At 40.2% G+C, this 24213-nt stretch overlaps 1 protein-coding gene across 2 annotated transcripts in view; it reads right to left on the reverse strand.

The window, feature by feature from the left end:
* Positions 1 to 24213, reverse strand: part of ESR1 (estrogen receptor 1) — a 398889-nt gene that overhangs the window by 279261 nt on the left and 95415 nt on the right. The window contains exon 1 of one of the 2 annotated variants that reach the window (XM_025294351.2): positions 1283 to 1434. The exons of the other annotated variant lie outside the window; for it this stretch is intronic. The gene's annotated coding sequence lies outside the window, so the exon portion shown is untranslated. Of the gene's footprint in view, positions 1 to 1282; positions 1435 to 24213 lie in introns of those variants that run through there. 2 annotated transcript variants of the gene reach the window in all.

The raw sequence follows: 24213 nt of genomic DNA on the forward strand, positions 1-24213 counted from the left end.
GCTACCTGACCTCAGTTTCCCTCGTCTAAAAAATTCTCCCAAAGTGGTCGCCTCCAGCCGCGATCTTCCGAGATTCTCCCAGCCCGCCTTGTCTGTGTTGGACCACAGTACTGTACTTGCGTCCATTAGGAATTCTAATGTGAATGACGATTTACCAAAACCTTTCCGTTAGGAGGACATGGGTCTTCATGCTTTCCACGGACTATGCAACCAGAACTTCAGAAAACTGAATATGAAATATGACCCTTCCATAAAAAAAAAAAAACAGAACCTCAGGTCATTAACCACATCTTTAGCAATTATGTTGTACTGATGGTCTCAGCAACAAATTTTAAAATCAGCAACAAATTTTGAAAGTCAGTGATGCCTTTCTGTTCCTTTGGACTAGGATATGCAGATTCAAATATCCAGATTGAAAAAGAAACAGGAAAAAGTTTGGTATTGCATTAAAAGTTAAACCTGCTCAAGTACATTATATATGTATATATAATATATTAGAATAAATTATATAATATATAATGTGTATATATATAATGTGTGTGTATAAATATATATTTTAAAAATTATGGTAAATACATTGTGCACCTATAATCATGGACAGTTGATACTTTTTAATAAACTTCCTTGTCCCCAGTCTAATAAACTCTGATACAACTGCTACTTGGCTTTAACTGCTATCCCAAACACCTGACGGAATACCTGACAAAATTTCCGTGTCATATATAAATGCCAAAGATGCCATCACTGATAGTAATATCTGGGGATATCTTTATACTAGTAAGTACATGGTTACCTAATTCTTATAAGAACAGACAGAGCATTTGGGGATAATATGCAGATATAGCTGATTTACTATGAAGCCAAAACTGAGCTCAGCATCCATAAGTATAACTAGAATTATAAGCAAAGAAAGGGTTAAAAACACATTAGGTGAATCACAGATATTTCTCTTTATGGCCAGCAACCATTACTTTCCAAAGCAATCTTTTTACAGATGACTTCGTTTCCATAAATCACACTTTCAATTTTCAAACATCTTAAGAAAAAAAAAAAAAACACCATACACAAGCACTTCAGAGGACTCTGAAAAATCTGAACCTGCCAAATTCTAGGCAAATTACACAAAGAACCCTACGGGTCCTGAAAGCAGAAGGAGATGCACACACAAACCCAGGGAAAACAGCAAATTCTTATCTCCCTGCTCGGATACAGACACTGGTCAGAAAGGTGAGTTGCTTTCTCAAAATGCTAAAGCTGCAAAGAGAAATCAAAACAGTCCTACCCTGCTGGATCAAGAGCGTCTTTCCAGAAATGTTCCATGGGCTTGTAGAAGTCAAGGGCTGAGACAGTTAGAAGGAAGGGAAGACTGTGCTCCCATGTGCCTGTGGCTCCGGGTGTGAGCAAGGCAGAGCGTGTGGGGATGTGTTTGCATGTGGGATGGCAGGGAATCGGGAAGCAGCCAGTAGGCAGGGCACTTGGCAGCCCCTCCCGGCAGACAGAGCAGCTGGGCTGCCGCACAGAGCTGGATGAATGGCAGTGGAGAGTGAGGAGAGGCTTGCTGTCTGCTCACGGGGAGCAGGGTGGCACACTCAAGTCAGCGTTATCGCATGGAACCAACACTCCCAAGCCTTTCTGCTCCTTCTACCTGAAGCCTAGCAAGTGTGCCATGCTTTCTGCTGCCATCCAACGCAAGAGGGAAAGCAGGCTTGCTGAAAATCACAGGCTTATGGCTAAAATAGAATGCCAGTCAAAAGTGCGTGGATATCAAGTTTACAAAATGTGACACGGGCGGTTTTTCCTGAAGAATATAATTTAACAATAAAAGTTTTCTGGGATCCACTTGGATCAGATGCCTTGCTGGCCCCAGCCCGCCCTGTCCCTCCTCACCATCCCCCTGTCTCTGAACAGACACACTGTTGCCGTGCCTCCCATTGCACCAGGAAACCAGACTTTGGAATAAATGTTTTGGCATTCTAGGGATGTGTTTCCAACTGAAATGTAATATTCCTCCACCTCGTTAACCAAACCCACAAACCTTTCCACGAATAGCTCAGTTGACTGCTTTCAGTAAACATGAAAAAAATATATCATTAAAGTCCCAGAGTAGGAAGATAAGACAAAGGTAGGTACCTTTGTGTGGCACTGATTTTAGGCTTTCTGGTTGTAGAGGCATTGAGCATGGGCAGAGAGTCTATTTACCAATGATGCCCACATAGAGCCTCCACGTTCTCAACGTTTCTCTTGACCATGGTACTAACACACAAGGAAAGAGCTCCTAGTGGCCCTCACCCAGTGTCTAAGGACATGTGACGCCTACTGGAGCCTTTGTTGCCAGACATTAGTCACTGCCTTGGGTATTAAATGGTTCTAATCACAATGCCAGGAGTGGCCAGTCTCTCGCCCTGGTACCTCATGCAGTTAGGGAGAGATTTATGAGTGGCTCTTAAGACCAGTACAAAGGAAGAAGTAAAAAGCTATTTTTTAAAAAGTTACCAAAATGTTAATAATGTCATAATGCAAATAGTATTTTGTGCTTTGAAAGTCCCAAAATATTGCAATATTAGAGCACAGAACCCTTTGTTGTTGATGGCTGTGAATATTAACTCCTCCTTTAGGCCAACCATGGCCATGCACGCCCTAGCCCAGTCCAAAAAAACTCAAGAATGTGCAAAGAATGGAGAGGAAAGGGAGAGAAGGGGGAGGACGGAGAGGAAAAAAGGGAACGAAGAAAGAAAGGAGAGAAAGAGGGAGGAAAGGAACTTTGCAACTGTTCTCCTTGAACATAGGAAGGGTAAGAAGTCTCATTATCTCTTCACAGACTTTGATTTTTCTACAACTAACCATCAAAGTTAGTCCCAGATGTCCGATAAAGTCAGTTTTTCAGAACACTCTCTTGCCCGTATTCTCTTCCTATTCCTGGTAAGAATCATCACCCAGGCTTGATGATGGTGGGTGGGAAAGGACAGCGAACCTTGCCAGTTTTCTTCTAGTGCTTCTGGCAAACAGCCTTACGGCCTGGTTCCCTCCTCTCCCCTCCCCAGCTGCACAGGCTCACACTCCCATCCTTGACTTCCTGGCATTTGCTGGGGAATTAGGGTCAAGTCTATTTCTGTAGCTCTACCATCGAGAGCATCTCCAGACCACTTTGCCAACAGTCTCCTGGGCATTGCCTGCTCGTTGAAAATGTGAGTCATCATTCTCCCTTCCCCCAGACATGGGGCTCCTCTCCAACCCCCCAGTCTGTGACTAGCATCATTATCCCTGCAGTCGCCCAGGGCACTCCTGTAGGCTTTCTGTAGCCTTTGGCACACCTGAGCATTCTAGCTTTGCCATTTATCCCTTCCCCCGACACTCCTGTGCCCCTCCTGCATTACCTCACCTGGCAAAAGGATCTCCTAGGGACATCTGCCCCTGCACACTTCTTCCTAGATCTTGCTGCCTTATATTTTGTTGGTTTTTACAGTTTTGAGATCCATTTTCTCATGATCGGCTCCATTCTTCACCCAGATCACAGCTTCCTCCAGAGTTCAGGCCTTCCTTTCTTCCCATAATATCTTGTCTAGTGTATCTCCCCCTGATGTGTAACCTGTGCTTTAGTCAAAGGAAAAAAAAAAAAAAAAAAACTTGAGGCTCCAAGCACTCAAAGCTTTCCTGATGACATCCCCTCTGCCTAGAACCCCGCTTTGCTGGCTTGTTGGGGAAGGTCTTTTTTAAAGTTCAGCTTAAATGCTATCACAACAAAAGTGCCTTCCTTTATTCTTTATTCAAAGGTAATTTCCTCTCCTCTGAACACCAGTGATATTTCTCATGCATGTGTTACATTCTTCCTTGTGTTAATATATAGATTATATATCCCCTCCTGCTCAGAAGTTCCCTGAGGACAAGGTCTGCAACGAGTTATTTGGGAATTTTCTGAGTCCCTAGCACTGTGCCTAGTCATATTAGGTCACCAAATATTGGCTAATTTATTCATCCAGATACTTAAAAGGATAAAATAATATTATACTTATCTGGATAAACCCTCTCTAAAAGCTAACTTTCCATGTAACGTTCTACCATCTTCAAACTGTTTTTCCTAAATGATTATCTTGGTATACTCATACTGACTGAGGCCATAAAGTCAAAATTTAAATTCATACAATCTTGAGGATTAAGCCTGCAATTCTTGGCAGCATAATTCACGAGAAAGCTCTGAATTTTTAGTTCGTAACCAGATAATACTGTGACCAAACAAAGTTTTTCTCTAGTTCCATTATAAGCTTTTTACATTTACAAAAACATTATTCCTCCAACAGAAACATGAAAGAAAATAAATGTGGAAATATTTCCAAAATAACTTCCACTCCTAGAAATGGTTCCTTCAGTCTGAGATGTGGGGCTCCAACTCTGTTCAAACTGATCATTATTTTGATGATAAAAATGCTCTGTTTGGGAGGTTTTTGTGCACATTTATTTGACACCATTTATTTTTTTCTAAAGTAGAAGAAAAAGAATTTCCTGTTAGGTTTCCACCTTTAAAAATGGTTCATACTATTTAAGGACTTTTTATTAGCTCCTAGATTTTTTTTTTTTCAACTGACATTTGATTTTTGTCTTATGAGGTAAATTTGATATGCAGGGAAATGCACATATCTTGTGTGTTCAATCTTGATGAGTTTGGACACGCACACCTGACAACCGTCTCAATGAAATCATACAGTATTTCCATCACTCAGGAAATACTTGACGCCTTGTTCAAGCCAACATGCAACCCCTCCAGGCAACCACTGCTATGAGGGCTATCATCATAGATTTATTTTACCTTCTGGCCCAAAATGTGGACCGTGACCTCTTTCATACTGGAGCACATAATACACCCCGTTTCCATCCACTGGCACAACAGCGTGATGCTGGGCACACAGCATTGTAAGGGCATCAAGGTACATAGCTATCCTCTCAGTCAGACCCCTCTCCCTGGGATAAGCTCCCTCAAAACCCCAGAATTTTCCTTACACTCTATTCAGGGATCTTTTTAACTATAACAGGCTTTCCTTCATTAGGTGTTACATAAGCCTGCCAAGATACGAGTTAATGATGAGGAGCCAAATGAAATCAGGATTCTTTACCATGTTATTAAACAGACCATCTATATTTTTTTTAATTTAATAATTTTTAAGCCTAGAATCAAACCCCAAATCCTAATTCTCATGAAAGTCAGGACCTCAGATACAATTCCCTGTCTTTGTACCCAAAACTCAATGGGGTAGTTTGGATTTTTGGTTGTCAGGCAGAATGGCTACTCATTATTGTGAATCAGTGAGTGGTTCAGATTTAATTCACCAACTTAAAAAAATTTAGTAACTTTTCAGGTTACATTTTTTTAGAAAACTGTTAATGTAATTTAACTGTAAGACATGTAGCATAAGACAGTTGAGAAAGTACTTTCTCTATAAGTGCCATGAGTGATGAAAGAATTCCAATTATTCCAATTATTATTACACTGTGCCCCTCTCCCTCCCTTTATCTATTGTTTACTGGAGGAATCTCATTGCCAGAGTAGGGTATTACTTCTCTGTGGAGAGAAGTATTCAGATTGTGCCTCAATTCAAGTTGATTCTAATAGTATTATGCGCTGTTAAGGATGACCTTTATAGACACACACACACACACACACACACACACACAAGTAACCAACCAGAAACCTGGCAAAATTTCAGAACCAGCCTTAGTCAAGTGGTTTTTAAAAAGGGGGGTGATTTTTGCATTTTGAATCTTTTCGGGTCTTTCTTCCTATTTTGTTACCACACTCATCCAGATAACCAGCTCCCTCAGGTCCCAGGATCCCAGGCTACCCATGGCTATAACCAGTGGACTCTCTCCCCCATCTCTCAAGACCCTCAATTACAATCCTACTGTCTCAAAGGAGCGATATATTTCTTGAACATGCCAAAGAGTAACTCATTTATTCAGTTCACTCAAAAAATACTGATTACCTACTATTTATCAGGACCATTGCTAGATGTTGGGTCCTGTCTTGGACAGCTCAGGCTGCCGTAACAAAAGACCATAGACCTTATGGCTTAAACAACAGGAGTTAATTTTCACACGGGGCTGGTCACCAGAAGTCCAATATCAGAATGCCACCTTCATCGAGTCTATTGAAGACCCACTTTCTGGCTTTCAGACAGGGGCCTTCTCCCTGTATTCACTCCTGGTGGGCAGAGCTCTCTCTTCTCAGAAGGCCACAGTCCTGTTGGATGAGGGTCCACCCATGACCTCATTTAACCTTAATTACTCCCTGAAGATTCTGTCTGTAGATACCATCATGGGGGAGGTTAGGGCTTCACCATAGGAATGTAGGGAAGACACCATTAAGTCCACAGCCACCACCCAAACATAAACAACAAACGTCTGTGCCCTCAAAGAGCTTACTTCTAGGGCCTTTGTATTTAGTCCTGCAGTAACGGCCCCTCCTACTCAGCCTCCTGTAGAAGAATCCCTGCCTCTGTCCGCCCACAGTTGTTGGTATTCCTCTGGGTTCAGCTCCTGGCCCCCTTGGCCCCTCTATTCTTCTCCCTTTCGAGGGTCTCCACCACTCCCAGGGTTCTAAGTTTCACCTGTACATTGAAGACTTTAAAATAGAAATCTCCAACCAAAAGGTCTCTGCTGGCCAGGAGCCATTCCAGATACCTCTTAGACATTTTTACTTGCATGTTCATTCATTCAATAAAGACTTCTTGAGCACCTAGTATGTGCTTGCCATTAGCAGCTCACTTTGTTCAAAATTACTGTTTCTTTTCCCCAGACCTACTCCTCCCTCTGTTTCCCATCTCAGCAGACAGCATTGCTATTCGTGTAATTGTGCAAGCCACAAACATCCAGCTTTCAGCCTTGACCTGCCTGTGTTTAATCTCTCACAAATCTTTTTTATTTCTGTCTCCTTGATCTCTTTTGAGTCAATTGCATTTTCTTGCCATTATTATTTTCAGGCCACTATCTTCTCTCCCAAGATATGCCTCCAGACTTTTTCTACCACTGTCCATTCACCAGACTATGGAAAGAGTAATCTATCTCAAGAGCAATGGAACTTGAATTATTATTCTCCTTTCTCCAGAGTTCTCTCCCACAGATATTGCGCTCCTGCCATACTGAATTATTTTCCAGTTTTTCAGACTCTCTCAACTCTGTCTGAATCTAAATATTCATATTTTTGATTCATTCTACCTGGAATCTTCCTCCTATTCCTTTTCATCTGACTTACTCCTATGCATCCTTTAAGTCTCCCTTCAGATATCACAGCCACCAGGAAGCCTTCCTTGATTTTCTACCGTGTGCCTGACTGTGAATGCCCATTGCTCCCTAAAAATCCCTGGTCATTGCTCTTATCATGCTGTTGGAATTTCCTGTGTATTTCTCTGTATCCTCCCACTGACCTATAAATTTTTAAAAGGCACACAGGGACTGTCTTTTTCCAAATCATGAGCCCATTGCTTAGTAAATTTCTGATGAATATTTGGCCCCAATAAATACTATTTAAATAATGAATGTTTAAACCTCTCCCTGATATCACATTTGCTTTGCCAGCTCAATTCCTCAATAACTTAATTCCAAAGAACTGATTATAAGGGCTAGAATTCAGAACTAGAGCTTAGAGAAGAATCTGAAAGAAGATTCATATTTTCTAGAACAACTCAGATTTCTTATCTTATATGAATAGGCTATTAGAATTAATGGCCCCTTTATGGGTTGTCAAGTCCAAATCTGAATTGTCTCCATAAAGAAAGATCATTTTTGTTGAATGTCTAGTCCAGAACACCTGAACTAGAATCTGGATCTCCAAATTTAGGGTGTATCACCCATCCTACCCCACCCCTATTCTCTTCATGTTGATAGTGCCTTCTTTCTTTTTATGTGGGCTGTGATCTGCATAATCAAATTAAGATGTAATTTAGTGGCTCAGTGGGCTATTCTTAGAGTCTTACTCTTATTCTTGGAGTCTTACCCCAACTCTGGAAAACACAGCAAGATTGCTTCACATTCTCAAAACACTGATAAAGAAATGGGGAGAAGGGTTTGAGGATGTAAGCTTAAAATATTGAAACAACTTGTGTTCAGAGAAATAACTTGCCTTATGAAACATAAAGAAATGACTTCTCATGCATTACTCTTAGAATAGAGTTTATTAAGGTCTGACCCTGATACCTATTAATATATCTATCATTTGAATCAAACTGGAGAAAAACTGGAGCTGGAGAAAAACTTTATATCCTTGCTGTATCTTGTAAATTGTACAAACTTGCAAATAGAGCATCCTTAACCTAAAAAATGCTTTACTGTATTTGACACATTCCAATTTCCAAGAGAATCTAATTTGAAAGACATTCAAGTACCTTTCCATTTTGCTGTCATACTCATAAGGGAAATTACATTATGATCCAAAAGTGCTCACCTTCCTAAAAACCAAATCTTCTTAAAAGAACTGGAAAAATTGTTGGGAATAACATTATAAACACTGGATTCAGAAAAATATAGTGGCAAACTTTTCGTTGATTCTCAAATAAAGACATTATTTTTTGTGACACTTTCCAGCAACTTTTGTACATAAATGTGAAGAAAAAAATAATTCCACAAACTTTTATGCCAAATGCTAATGAATGGCTAAAATGTACAAATTATCTTTTTCTTCCCATGTTCTCCATCCTGCCCTTCTCACTTTTCTGTCCTTAAAACATCTACCTCTTCCCTGCTATCAAGCCTGCCTCTTCTCTGAGACCAGCCCTAATCAACATAGATCACCCCAGTGAGACCCAGAATTTTAATCAGAATTCAGAAAAAAAAAAATCCTGCCCAGTCATTCTGTTCTCTCCCACGTGTGATGTGTGGCCTCAACTCCCTTGCCTCCCCTTTCAACAGTCCCAGTCACAACACTCCTTCAACACAAGCTTCTCGGACCTTGATTTGGAGCAGGGTGCCCAGAGTTCAAGTTGTACAACTGTCCAGTCTCCCAACCCCATCTCATCCAAATTCTAGCTTGTTCAAAGCCTTAACTTCAGCCTGCAGTTTACAGGAATGTATCTGATTGAACTAATTTCCACTCTCACTTCACATGCAGGTATTTGAATTTTTTTAAATGATAAATCTTATTAAACTAGAGAAATCTCTACTTGTAGAATTGCAAAAGGGCTGGGAGGAGCTATCTGTAAGTAAAGCATATCCTGCCCTTTTCTTTCTCAAGACTTTCAAAAATTCCAAACTATCTCTTGGTTAACCCCCAGGGTGCCTGAATGAACTGTTCTTCACATTTCAACAAGGATATGTCCTTATTCTCACCTGGATGGTCTTTGTTTTTGTGTAAGCAACTAATGATCTGTAATAAACAAGCCCACACAGTGCCTGGGAGCAAAGTTGTGGCTTTCATAGGATATGTTTCATTGCAGTTACTTCCCAAAGGAAAACTGAAGGTGAATATATTCCAAATACCTAAAATTTACTCCCTCAGTACATTGAGATGCTAGAGGCAGAAGACCATAAAAAGCAATAAAGTCATTTTCTGAGTGCTTGTGTAAAACATGGAAAAATTTAGGTCTAACAGTCCCCTTCCCATTGGTTTCTCTTTCATGTAAAATGTGATCTTTGACTCTTTCTGACGTGGTAATTTAGCTTTTTCAGAATGGGCGTAAGAAAAATTAAACTAAATATAGCTCTTGCTCATGAATCTGGACATGCTTATTCTTGAAAATAAATGCTGCATTCATTCAGATGAATGTTTCCCAATCAGCCCAAATTCACCCTTCACTCTATACTTAACATACTTTTCCATCTCTGCCCACCAGCCCGATTACCATTTTGGGTAATCTAGCATTTGCTGACTGGTCAGTTGCAACTCCAGTTTCAAACTCTTCACATTGTTTAAAGAAGTTTTTGTAGAAACTCAACCAGAATCTCATGACTCTGAGCCTGTAGTTGCCTCACAATGGCTATAATAGCTTTGTGTATATTCTTGGAAGTTTCATCATCTGCCACCCCACACCCCTCCCCCCGCTTTGTCTGTATGTGGGGAGGAAAGAGGTTGGCAAAAGAAATCAGATTGCCTTAGCCTTTCTGTAAGCTCGGCTGTTGGGGGGGTGGGGATTATTTCTGTTCACAGTGGGCTAGTGCAGTATGAACTAATACTCAGTTTTGGAGACTTTTCTTTTGGATTGGTTTGACTACAATGAAGATATCCCAAAACAGCCTTTCTCTAGAGTTGATTTCTTTATTGATGTCTTACTAGAAGCCTAAGGTAAAGCCTGATGACTGTTCATTGAGAATCTAGCATGTGCTTTACAGGTATTATTTTATTTAAAATTTGTTTTTCCTTTATTTTTGAGTATGTAATGGAGTCAGTGCTTTAATCTTCAATAGATATTTCCATAACCATTTTGACAGAATCTCCTCCCACCCCTGTGTGCCACCTGCCAATTTCCCCTTTCTAGAGGCAACAGGTGTTACCTGTTTTTAAAAGACTCCTTCCAAAGATATTCCATACATATAGAACACACACATTTCCACATCCTTTTTTAAAAATAGTAACACGGACTCCATTTTGTATCATGTTTGTTTTCATTAGCAATATATCTCCCTGTTTTGCTATGTAAATATATCCCTCATTTTTATGGCTGCATAATATTCCATTGTTTAAAAGAATCATACTTTATTTTGCCAGTTCCCCATTCAGGGCAATTAATTTGTCCCCAGTCTTTTGCAATTGTCAACAATGCTACAATTAATAATCTTGTACATAAGTCAATTCTTATAGGATTAATATGCACATCATTCATCTTAGCTTGTGTGTGCTTAGTTCCTAAGTCATGTACAACCTCTTGCAACTCCATGGACTGTAACCCACAAGCTCTTCTGTCCATGGGATTTCCCAGGCAAGAATACTGGAGCAGGCTGCTATTCCCCTCTCCAGGGGATCATCCCAACCCAGGAATAAAACCCACATCTCCAGCATTGGCAGGCAGATTCTTTACCACTGAGCCACCTGGGAAGCCTGGAAGCAACATTTTAGTAGGTGTTGCCTAAACGCCCTCTATATAAGTGGTTGAACTCCTACACCCTCACATATATGATGGATCTTTGAACTTTTGATATTTCTCAAAATATCTCTGTTCAGTTTTAATTTGTACTTTTTTTACTATGAGTGAGGATGAGCATCTTTTCATATGTTTTAGTCTGAATATTAGGTTGACCACTCAGAGGCTGAGTGAATTTGGACAAATTAAAGTTTTTGAGATCAAAGAATCATTGCAAGATTAAATGCAATGATGTAGGAAATGCATGTTCTTCTTGCCAGCTTCCACCATTATTTTTCCAGTAGTTGACAATTACAGGGGCTCCAGAAATAAAAGCTAATGATGTATTAAAAGTAATAGAAAGCATGATAAAAGCCAGGGTCGTGGTACCAGAAGGTTTTAGATGAAATAAAGAGTTGTTGTTGAAGCCTTCCTTGCTTATTGCCATTCCAAAATGACAGTTTGCTTAGCACAACCTCATTGAAATTGGGCACAAATCAGGACTGCTTCCCTGAGGATGAAAAATAACTCTGCATAGTGGCACCTTAGGTGTGGAATAGAGCATTAACACCAGAAGCAAGCTATGTAAACTTGAAAAACAGAGACTCACTTATGAATCCAGTGTGTTTGAGGAATGAATTGTTGAAATGCCAGTTTTAACTATTTTACAATGTTTTCAGACTCGCTGAAACCACCTTCTACTGCTCCCATGGAGGCATTGTACAGACAAGTAAATACTCCTCATCAAATTTTAAACCTCTGTAAATAAGTGGTAGATTGTTGACAAAATCTTGGCTGCCATGACAGGAAAAGGACTGTGGCTTTCACAAAAATAAAAAGAAATATTTTGAAGTACTGTAAATATCAGGTATGAAGATGCTTTGATATACAGCTAAAATGCTTGTGACTCAAATGGCAAATGCGTCCACAGTCTAATTTGAAATCCCTTTATGTACAGATTATCAATTAAGTTCAAACCACAAACCACCCATTTTTTAAACCATGTTTTGGTCTTGCCAGTTATGTTCTATCAATAAATACAACCAGTGAATCTGAAGAATGTGGGTACCAATAAAAGACAGGAAAACAGGAATACACTGTGACCTTCAATGTATTTTTAATGGAAAAAAAAAGAGGTTTTATATTTATGACTAATTTTTAATTTTTGCAAAAGAAGCCAAATAGTTATTTTTACATTAGAAGAAAACTCTATTGCTATGTATTCATAAGCTTTCTGATCCATAACATAAATGTCAAAGGAGGTTTGATATCACTTCTTTCCACAGTCAAATATACTCCATTCCCAATTTTTTAGAAATCAATTAAAAGACAATTAAACAACCTAGCATTAAAGATAACATTGTATTCCCCTAATATTTTTTAAATGTTTTTATCTCACAAGTACATGATCTAAAATTAACACCTGAACCAGATCTAATTCTTCATGGGGAGTAGGTAGGTGACCTGCTATTACAGGATTTGTCACTTTGAATTACACATATTGTTTCTGTTTTGTGTTTCTTACTAGATGTTGAGAAGCTTGTGAGTCCTTTGCTTACCACCTGACACATATTTGCTCCTCATTGTATATATTGGAAGAGAATACATGAATAAATGAATTAATTAACTCAACCTTCAAAAAACTAGGTTCATGGAATCTGATCATGGCAAATAGATGGGGAAGCAATGGAAACAGTGACAGACTTTATTTTCTTAGGCTCCAAAATCACTGTGATCAGTGACTGCATTCATGAAATTGAAAGATGCTTGCTCCTTGGAAGAAAAGCTATGACAAACCTAGACAGCAAAGACATTCCATCTACAGAGAAATGGATAAAGAAGATGTGGTACATATACACAATGCAGACTCAGCCATTAAAAAGCATGAAATAATGCTGTTTGCAGCAACTTGGATGTGTATGGAGATTGTTGTACTAAGTGAAGTAAGTCAGAGAAAGACAAATATCATATAATATCGCTTATTTGTGGACCCAAAAAAAAAATGATGCGAATGAACTCATTTACATAACAGAAACTGACAGACATAGAAAATGAATTTTTGGTTACCAGGAATGAAGGGTTGGGGTGGGAAGAATAGACTGGGAGTTTGGGATTGACACATACACACTAATAGATAATCAATAAGGAACTATTATATAGTATATAGCACAGGGAACTGCTTAATATTCTGTAATAACCTAAATAGAAAAAGAATTTGAAAAAGAATAGATATGTGTATAACTGAATCACTTTGCAGCACATTTGAAACTAACACAACATTGTAGATCAACTATATAGTCCAATATAAAGCAAAAATTTTTCTTATAAAAAAACAGAGACATCACTTTGCTGACAAGAGTTCACATAGTCAAAGCTATGGTTTTTCCAGTAGTCATGTATGGATGGAAAAGGAAATAGCAACCCACTCGAGTTTTCTTGCCTGGAGAATCCCATGGACAGAGGAGCCTGGCGGGCTTCAGTCTTTGGATGGCAGGAGTCATACATGACTGAGCAACTGAGCACATTTATGGATGTTGAGAGTTGGACCATAAAGAAGGCTGAGTGCCGAAAAATTGATGCTTTTAAACTGTGGTGTTGAATAAAACTCTGGAGAGTCCTTTGGATTGCAAGGAGATCAAACCAGAGATCAAACCTTAAAGAAATCAAGCCTGAATATTCATTTAAAGGACCGATGCTGAAGCTGAAGCTCCAATACTTTGGCCACCCGATGTCAAGAGCTGACTCAGTGGAAAAGACCCTAATGCTGGGAAAGACTGAAGGCAGGAGGAGGAGGGAATGACAGAAGATGAGATGGTTGGATGGCATCACTGACTCAATGGACATGAGTTTGAGCAAACTCCAGGAGATGGTGAAGGACAGGGAAGCCTGATGTGCTGCAGTCCATGGGGTTGTGAAGAGTCAGACACGACTGTGCGACTGCATAACAACAACAAGCCTGTTGTTTGAGTTATACAGCATTGCTGTTATTGTTCAGCTGCTAAGTTGTGTCCGACTCTTTGGGACTCTATGGACTGCAGCACACCAGGCTTTCCTGTCCTTCACCATCTCCCAAAGTTTGCTCAAACTCATGTCCATTGAGTTGATAATACAATCCAACCATCTTGTCCTCTGTCACCCCTTCTCCTCCTGCCTTCAATCGTTCCCAATCAGGGTCTTTTCCAATGAGTCCGCTCTTGACATCAGGTGGCCAAAGTATTGGAGCTTCAGCTTCAGCATCAGTCCTTCCAATGAATAGTCAGCGTTGATTTTCCTTAGGATTGACTGGTTTGATCTCCTGGATCCCTGGATTGGGAAGAGGATTTTACTCTTTCCTATCACACATCAAGAGTATGAAAGGAGTGAAGAAAAGGGAGAATTTGGGGAGAAAGTGGTTTGCTGTGCCTCCCCCTCAAGTGGAAAAGGTAGAATGTGTCCACCCTCATCTTAAGCCCAGGGAAAGCAGCCTTAACACACCTTTAGAAGATTCAACAAACCACTTCCCTGGTGGTCCAGTGGTTAAGGCTTTGCTTTCCATTAGTGCCTGGTCAGGAAGCTAAGATCCTACATGCCTCCTGGCCCCAAAACCAAAACATAAAACAGAAGCAATATTGTAACAAATTCAACAAAGACTTTAAAAATGGCCCACATCAGAAAAACCTTTAAAAAAATAAAAAAGTATCTCTTGAGAACTGGCAGACACAATGGCCTCATATGTCTGATCCACTGGAAATCTTAGGGACAAAAGACCTTGGCTCACTGCTCTGATAGCAAGCAAGGAAAGCGGACTGTGTTGGGACTGGGCTGTGCTCCCAAAGTCTATGGAGGCAAAGGATGGAGCTTATATGGGCAACAGGCAGGAGAGAACCTCTTGCAGCTTCAATTTGTATCTAGCCCATGAGAAATGCCTAAAGTGAAGAGGTAACCTCAGAAACAAGAGCAATGCTGATTCCCAAGGCTGAGGGGGAACCATCTGTTACCAGCCAGAGGATGTGACCTTACCTGCATGGAGGGATCCACAGGTGAGAGGTCCCCAGAACTGGGGTACAGGGTGTGAATCAGAAGCACCATACACGAGCTTCAAACACCTGCCAGATCCAGAAATCACAACACCAGCTCACCACAGTATTTCCTGGCCCTTTCCTCTGCTTCTAACCCACCCCTTTCAATCCTGAAAGTGGGAGTGTTAGCTGCTCAGTCATGTCTGACTCTTTGCAACCCCATGGACTTGTAGCCCACCAAGCTCTTCTGTCCATGGAATTCTCCAAGCAAGAATACTGGAGTGGGTTTCCAGTCCCTTCTCCAGGGGGTCTTCCCAACCCAGGGTTCAAACCTGGATCTCCTGCATTGCGGGCAGATTCTTTACTATCTGAGCCACTAGGGAAGCCCTTCAACCCTAGAGAGATCAGAAATTCAACTGGCAAGCGGCACAAAGTAATGTAAGGAAGGAAAAGAAGCCAACTGCCCTTTATCCCACGGCACATAGCAAACTTGTTCGAGCATGAACTGGGGAAAGAGAGGAGATGGAATATTATGCGAAACTCACATGATTTGACATTCACATGGGAGTCTTTCTCAACAGTTAGCTAGAACCAAAGCATATCAAGTACCTCAACAGATTTACCATGACTTGTGTGTTCTTCCTTGCCAATTACAGTTAAGTAATTGATGAGGTTTTTCAAATACAAACATTGATATTAACAAAGTGAATAAATGAGAGCATGGGCAGTCTTAACCATCAGTTGAAAATTACCCCTGTAAAACACTATTCTCGGCAATATGTGTATGTGTGTGTGTTTAGTCACTCAGTCATATCCAGCTCTTTGCGACGCCATGGACTCTAGCCTGCCAGGCTCCTCCGTCCACTAAATTCTTCAGGCAAGAATACTAGAGTGGGTTGCCATTTCCTTCTCCAGGGGATTTTCCTGACCCAGGGATTGAACCCAGGTCTTCTGCATTGCAGGCAGATTCTTTACCATCTGAGCCATCAGGGAAGCCCCTCACATGGGACTGGGTATATTAACTGGTGAGTAGTGGCACAGAGTTGGACACGACTGAAGTGACTCAGCAGCAGCAGCAGCAGCAGCAGCAGCAGAGGTCCTTTATTACTTGAAGGAATCAGAAAGTCTGAGATTTGCTTCACATTTCACCCAAAGAAACAACTGGCCTACAAATTTGAAGTCACAGTAAATACTCTCTTATTCCATGAGACCTGCTTTTCAGCATAATGGTAACATTTATTTTCCTTTAAGGAACTGAAGCTTCTCATGCACTCTGCCCCACACTGCTTTAATAAATACAAAAAAAAAAAAAAAAAATGGCTCCCGTAACAGTTGAGACTAACAAGAGTGAAATTTGCTGATCCAGGTAAGTCAACATATCTACTATTTCTTTTCAAGGACACACTTGATGCCTACCAGGATAAAATGTCTTAATAACTGTTCATATGTCAAATTACAGATTTTTAAAACAAGTCAACAAAAGGCTCTCTGAGAGGTTCAGTTTATACCCTTGAATAAAGAGGTTTAGCCCTTGTAAAAAGTCAAATGTCTCCTTCAGCAACATTTGTGTATATAAATGGTTGTTTGTTGTTGATGTTTTAAAAACAGAATTGGGAGAAAATGGGCATGTTCTTTCATTAACTGCTCTCTAAATCAAATCCAGTGCTGATGAGATGAAGAAAGGTTGTATTCAGTTAAAAGAGCCCCAGACTTCTCCAGGTCTCAAGCTCCTGGAACCTCCACCCTCCAGCCCAGCTTCCTGACCTGCAGCTCACGTGGAACTGTGTCAAGGCCACGAAAGGCAACTTTTGGCTGCATAGTGGATGGGAGAGTCAGGCACATGGGGTTTGCAAAGAACATCTGACTTTGGAGATTGATCCTGGCTCCAGAGAATCAGGAACATTCTCTCAGGAAATGGACCACTCCCAGCCACTTCTCTGTAGCAGCTGTGCTCTGGACCAGTCTTGTGACTTTAATGATAAAACTAGGTCAAAATCAAGAGCATTGTAAGCAGGCTATAGGGACAAGCCAGGATGTAAGGGTTGGACAAGATCTTAGAGGTCACCTATGTTAATGCACCACAATCTCTTCCCCGCTGCCAACCCACATGAAGGAAAAGACTTAAAAGCTTGAATGTCTGTCCAATCCCAGGTTCTCTGCAACCCTTGTTGCACCAAGACTTTTCTCCAATATAAGAAGACTTGATGGCTGATTTGCATTGTTGTACAGCAGAAACCAACACAACACTGTAAAGCAATTTTCCTCCAATTAAAAAATAAAGTGCTATGCAACACACCACTCTAAAAAAAAAATAAAAAACTTGAGAATTAAAAGGACATTAATATGGGAATAACCTCTTCTTTGCACAAAACACATATACACTATTTGATAACAAAGGACCTGAATCACACCTCCCAATCAATCTCACTACACAGAATTTCACCCCAGTGCATTTCAGACTTGCTTGCCCATTATAACCTCTTCTTTTTATCGATTGGAAACTGAGTTCCTAAGGGGTTAAGTCGCTCGCCCAGAGTGATAACCTAGAATCACAGTCTCATAACTTATTAAAAGTGGATGGAACTTGTGTTTCTTTTCATTTCCAAGAAAGCCAGTCCTTACCTATTGTTGTTGTTTAGTCACCCAGTCATGTCCAATTCTTCTGAGACCCCATGGACTGTAGCCCGCCAGGCTCCTCTGTCCATGGGATTTCCCAGACAAGAATGCTGGAGTGGGTAGCACTTCCTTCTCCAGGGGATCTTCCTGACCCAGGGATCGAACCAGTGTCTCCTGCTTGGCAGGTGAATTCTTTACCATTAAGCCACCAGTGAAGCCTGGTCCTTACCTGCAGCAGCCCTTTATCTTTTCTGACAGCAGCCCTAGCAGTCCTAGGATCTTTCAAAACTTCCTTCTCAAGATTTCACCTCCTCAACAAAACTCTCAGCCTCTCAGGGCATGTGAGGAAGGCATTTAGAGGAAAAACATTCTGCAATGTTAAGGGACCTTCCCAGGATTAACTGCATAATGTAAGAAGTGAACTCTTAAAACCCGTGGTTCTCAAAGTGTGGTCCCCAAGGTAACCTCATCAATATCATCTAGGAATTTGTACAAATATAAATTCCTCTTTCTTCCTTACTTTTCCATCGCTTGGCTCAGACATCACCCACCCTCCATGAACACTCCAATGAAAATGCATCCTCCATTCCCTCTTCCCCGTTCCAGCCTCTCACTGAGGCACCATTAGTGTGTTTTCCCACTCATTGTACTTTTCTGTCTCAGTCCCTGTAATGGTTGATCTTACTTGTCCACGTGTCTGTTACAGTACCCAGTGATTGAATCTGACACTAGCCTAGGTGTTTCTGTGAAGGTATTCTGTAGGTATGATTAACATCTATAGTCAGGTGACTTAAAATTGCCTTTCATCATGTGAGTAGGTCTCGCCCAATTAGTTGAGGGTCAAAAGAGCAAAACCTGGTGTTTCCTGGAGAAGAAATTCTGCCTGAAGATAACAGCATCGACTCCTGTCTGAGTTTCCAGACTGCTAGCCTGCTCCATAAATTTAAGACTTTCTAGCCACCACAACTGTGTGAGCCAACTGATAAATATTACTGAAGATCTGTGCAAAAGGCATGGCTTTGGGATAAGAGATGTTTTTAAAAAAGAGAGAGAGAGAAACGAGTATACACCAAAGTTTTTTCATGGGAATGGTAATATGTTAAAGGAACTTTAAAAAGCCCTAACAACTGGAACCCAGTGAGGGAGGCGACAGTGGCCACACCCATAGCCCAGGAATAACCGTGTTGAGAGTGTTACCTTTATCCCAAGAGCCACGGGGTCACCACGGAGATTTAGAGAGAGGCCTGGGGAAGGTACTGCTTATCACATTGAGTCACATATTGCCTACCTCATCCTTGAAAACTTGTCATTTGTTCTCTGATCTTAGCACACTAGAAAACAAACACTAATCTTTATATTATAAGCAATCAAAATTTTATTTGCTAGAAAATGGTATAAATGACACCAGTTAAGGGGAAAAAATTATTTCTCCTATTACTGAAGTTGACTTAGTTCTTTGATAGAGTGTTTTTATATTTAAAAATATATCTTCCTCTGAAGTTAGAACAATTTGAGCAACATAATAAGTAATGTAGTAGTGAATTATAACCCAAAACATAAAATAAATATCCATGAATCCATACTGATATACATGATTGAAAAAATAAAATAAATGAAGGAGAATAGACAAACTTCCCATGCTGAAGAATTTCCAATAATTTATATACATATCCTACCCTCCAGAAGCAGAAGTTAACTCCCAACTCCCTAAGAATGAGTTGTGCATAGTGACTTTCTTCCCAAGAATACAGTACTGAAAAATGATAACTTTATAGTGAAGAAACCTGACAAAAACCACCTCAGCCTGATGGTCAAGGTCAGTGTCAAGTCATAAGTAACATAAATGTTGATGGTATATACTCTTGATGAGATGTAAGGCGAATAACATCTCACCTCTGTGATCTTCTTTCTTCCAAAACCTGTAACCCCCGCTTTAGGCATGAGAAAAACACCAGAAAAATTCCAAATGAGGAACATTCTTACAAAATACCTGGCCAGTAAGCCCCCAAACTGTCAAGAATACCGAAACAAGGAAAATCTGAGAAACTCTCACAGCTAAGACATAACAACAAATGTAATATGGCAACCTGGATATTGAAATAGAGAGGATATTGGGCAAAAATTATGAAAATTGTTATAAAGTATGGAGTTTAGTTAATAATAATATATCAGTATTGCCTCTTTAACCATAGTAAATTGACCGTATTAATGTAAGATCTTACTAACAAAGGAAACTGAGCGTAGGGTATACAGGAAAGCCCTACTAGCTTATTCTGTGAATCTAAAACTGTTTAAATACACACACAGTCACAGATACCTTCTATAAAAAGTAAAACATGGAGATATGAAATTACTTTCTAAACAGACATGTACAGAATTGCTAACACCACTTTCTGTTTGGCAATTCTGGAATCATTCCATTTTGGTTGTCTACACTCAAGGCTTACAAGGTTCTTGAAGCCCCGAGAGGGTTTCCTCTGCCTGATTGCCCTGCAAAGACCAGTGGCATTTAAGAACCTGGCTCCTGGCAACAAAATTCCCTTCCTGTTCCAGCCAACAAAACAGCCAGCATCTCCCCAGGAAAGGGAGCAATGGGCAAGGAGCTGCCAGCTCCTTTGCAGAAACTGGCAGAATGTGCCTCTTCTTCCAGGCACACACAGCCTGGTGCAAAGGTGTTTTGGTTTGGGTTGCAGATGACGGCTGGATGTCAGCCACCCTCTGCCCTTTCCCCCAGCCCGCATCTTTGTGGTGGCCTTGGGGGACTCAGGGTGACACGTAGGCTGCTACTGGGTGACTAATGAAGGCCATGGCACTGGAGCAGAAGCCAGTTTACATGGTTTGTTACATGGTTTGTTAAAACCACTAGCTCAGAAGTCTCAAGTGTCATACAAAATAAGATTAAATTTTATTTCAAATTTCAGTGAGTGGATATCGGGAAGAACTTGGACAGGGTAGTGAAACTAGAGGCATATTGAAAATCCAGTTGATTTGGATTTATATTTAACACTTTTCCACATTTGGTCAGGACTTAATTGTTCATTCACACATATACTTCTTGTGTTTAAATGATTAGATTGCAGGAAGAGAGTCATAGCAGCTGGGTAGCTTGATTTCTAGAAGGCAAACAGAATAAGAGAGAGTGGTGAAATGGGCAACTCCACATACTTTTAAATTCGTGTGTGCATTTCTAGAAGGAAATCTGAAAGTATTTATCAAGAGCTGTATATATATTTATACTTTACTTTTAAAATTATTTGTCTTAAGGAACTAATCCAAAATATGCACTAAAATAACCAACAGATATTAAAAACTTATAAGTCGACTAAAAAAAGAAATCTGTTAATGAGGAGCTGGCTAAATAAATCATTATCCATAAGTACAAAATTATAAATTGAATTATAACACTTTTCTTAAAAATAATTTGTTCAAAAATAGATTTGCAATCTTAATGTAAAATGAAGAAATTGGACTATAAAAATGCACATGATACTTGCCTCTTTATAATTTTTAATATTTTATAAATTCATATTTGTACACGAACATATATTACTTTTATAATAAAAGGAAAACAGTGACTGATAAATTCCTTCCTTCCATTTTTTCATATCCTAAACAAGAAGGATAGAGAACTGATTTAAACTCCAGTTCCAACAGGTTGTTGACTGACCTTCAGTCAAGGAAATTTTGAAGTCCTCATTTTTAAAACAAAGGGTTTGAACACAATAATCCAAGTCCTCAATTTTTTTATGATTTACATGACTATAATATACATTTCTATAGCATATTACAGTTCTATAGCATATTATAGTTAATGATATAGCATATAATATCATTTATATAGCATATTACAATCTGCCCATGTGTATCTAATCTTTTAGGATTTTAGTGGTTATTATTTCTTCAATACTACTCACCTCTGCTTCAGACTCTCACAGAAAAGCAGAGTAACAATAAAATCAGTTATATCAGCTCCTCTTAAGAGTTCTGCTGTTTCCACTAAAATTTTATTTGGAAAATTAAATTCTATCCTGAATATGTATCTCTCGCACAATACTTTTTAAACAAATATTTGCCACCATTTATTAGAAAAACATTTTATTTTCTCCACTAAAATAAAAAAATCCTAAAGTTGTTCTGACCTGTCTACACAATTTGTGCATATATCAATTAGTAAATATATGTTGAAATAGCTGAAAACAAAGGACTGCAAACAGGGGAAAGACAGGGTATAGGAGGAAGAACACTCTCAATTGGGGACCAGCACATCAGGGTTCTGGCATAGTGACTGTGTGCCCTAGAGAAATCATTTCATCTCTTGGGCTCTCAGTCTCTTCATCTATAAATTTAAAAGGTTATATTAAAATCATCTTCAAGGATTTGTTCACCTATATAATTCTACTTCAAAGGAAGTTTGAAAGAAAATGTCTAGCTTTAAAAGCAAAAATAAATTTAAGAATACAAAGACTTAGCTTTGCTAGTATTTGCTTCCTACAGCAATGACAAGCAAAATCTGAATATTTATGACCCACTTATATTTAAGAACTCTCTTATTAGATTTTGATTAAAAATCACATTAAAAAGTGAGACAGTATCTAGTTGGAAATGTCCACTGCACTATGATTATATACACAAAGTAGCAAAAACACTTTTAGGACTGTTAAGTGTTAGACGCTGACTGGGGGGTCAGTGGTTTTGTCTCAAGATTTTGATGGCAAATGCCCTCCTGGAAGGCACTGGGTGGACTGAGCATGAACAGTCAATGGCACCAAATGCCAGCCTAATCATCTGACTTCTGCCCAAGTCTGGGTTTCCCCTTTTCAGAAGAACAGAAAACTTGAAAGTCCAGTGGCTTTCAATCCTGGCTACACCTTAGAATCATGACAGGAGATGTTTAATCATTTTCCTGGCCAGAACCCACCTCTTAGGAATGAAGTCAGAATCTTGGGGAGTCGCCTGTATGCATTGTCTTTAGAATCAGAGTGATTCCAATGTACTGCCAGTCGAGAATCACTGGGTTAAACAATGAATCATATGAGGAAAAGGAAGGAATGAGAACTGTCAAAACTCAAAAAAGAAAAAGAATAGGTTTTTCTCAGCAATGTACTGGGTTGCACTGGTTGTGTTTGCTTTTTTATAAACTGTGCACAAAGAAAGGGAAAAAAATGGGAACCTGTATGACAAAAAAAAGTAGAATTCAAGAATGATGGTTGTCCATGAATTTTAGAGGAAAGTGGAAACTACTTTTAAAAATTAGACCAGGAATGAATCCTGTCTTGGGGAGCTGAATGCCAACACGTGGGTTTCCTGGTTTTACATAATCTATGCTTAGTCACTCAGTTGTGTCCGACTCTTTGAGACCCCGTGGACTGTAGCCCACCAGGCTCCTCTGTCCATGGGGATTCTCCAGGCAAGAATACTGGAGTGGGTTGCCATGCCCTCCTCCAGGGGATCTTCTTAACCCAGGGATCAAACATGGGTCTCCTGCATTACAGGCAGACTCTTTACCATCTGAGACACCAGGGAAGCCCTTTGCATAAGCTACTATGCATTTTAAGCAGACACGGTCGCCCATCACTCTGGCCTCTGTTTACCAGAGGGATTCCTGATCTTCACATGCCCATTCTCATATTAACACCATTCTGACCACGACCTCTTGCTCTTCACATCAGTGCTCGTTTCACCTCTTCTTCACAGTTTCCACACCCCTCATCCTCACCAACACCGTTAGTTGAGATAAAAGGAAAAAAACAAACTCAAAGCTCAGAGCTGCACATGATTTTCTCTGGGTTTTCATACCCCAAACTAGCTTCCCCACAAGCCTAGATTAACCTTTCTGAGATGCCACTCTCATCCTCAAAAAGAAAAAAAAAAATTTTAACTGTTTTGCCTCTCACATAAAACCCAAATACTTACCTGCTAGCCAGCCCATCCATCATCCCGACTCCCTATTTCTCCCTGTATACAGTTCCTTCTCCAGCCAAGCCCACTCGGTGGTCAGAACACATTTTCCCCTCCATCTGTGTAAGTGAGAACTCATTTCTGTTGCTCCTGCAGTTAATAGCCACCAGCACCCACAGCTCTATGGTTTGCCTTAGCTGCCAAATAATCCTGCCAGTCTGTTCATAGGAAGGACAAAGAACAGACAAGACTCTGCTTTGGTATTTCTCATCGTAAAATTGCTGCAGTAACCATTGGTATTGCCCCTACTAATCCTTTCCACCCTGAACTGAATTCCCAGGGCTCCTTTTCCTAATATTTCAGTAGGGGTTTCAACTACTTGTGCTGGCCTCTGTCAGCCAGGGCACTGCCTGTTTGCCCAAACTAGTCTCCAGTCCTCCCCGTGTTCTCCAGGCACCCTACTAATAATGGATCTGACTCCTGCTGCCAAATCCACTTTGACCCAGCTTCCTTCCTTGAATTTGCATCACCTGTTCGTCCCTGCCTCCAAAGTCTGGAACCCCTCTGTGAAAGCTGCTCCATCGTGTCTGACTCCTTGCAACCCCAGGGACTACACAGTCCATTTAATTCTCCAGGCCAGAATACTGGAGTGGGTAGCCTTTCCC

The sequence above is a fragment of the Bubalus bubalis genome, chromosome 10 (assembly GCF_019923935.1).
Source record: "Bubalus bubalis isolate 160015118507 breed Murrah chromosome 10, NDDB_SH_1, whole genome shotgun sequence".
NCBI classification, from domain to species: Eukaryota; Metazoa; Chordata; class Mammalia; order Artiodactyla; family Bovidae; genus Bubalus; species Bubalus bubalis.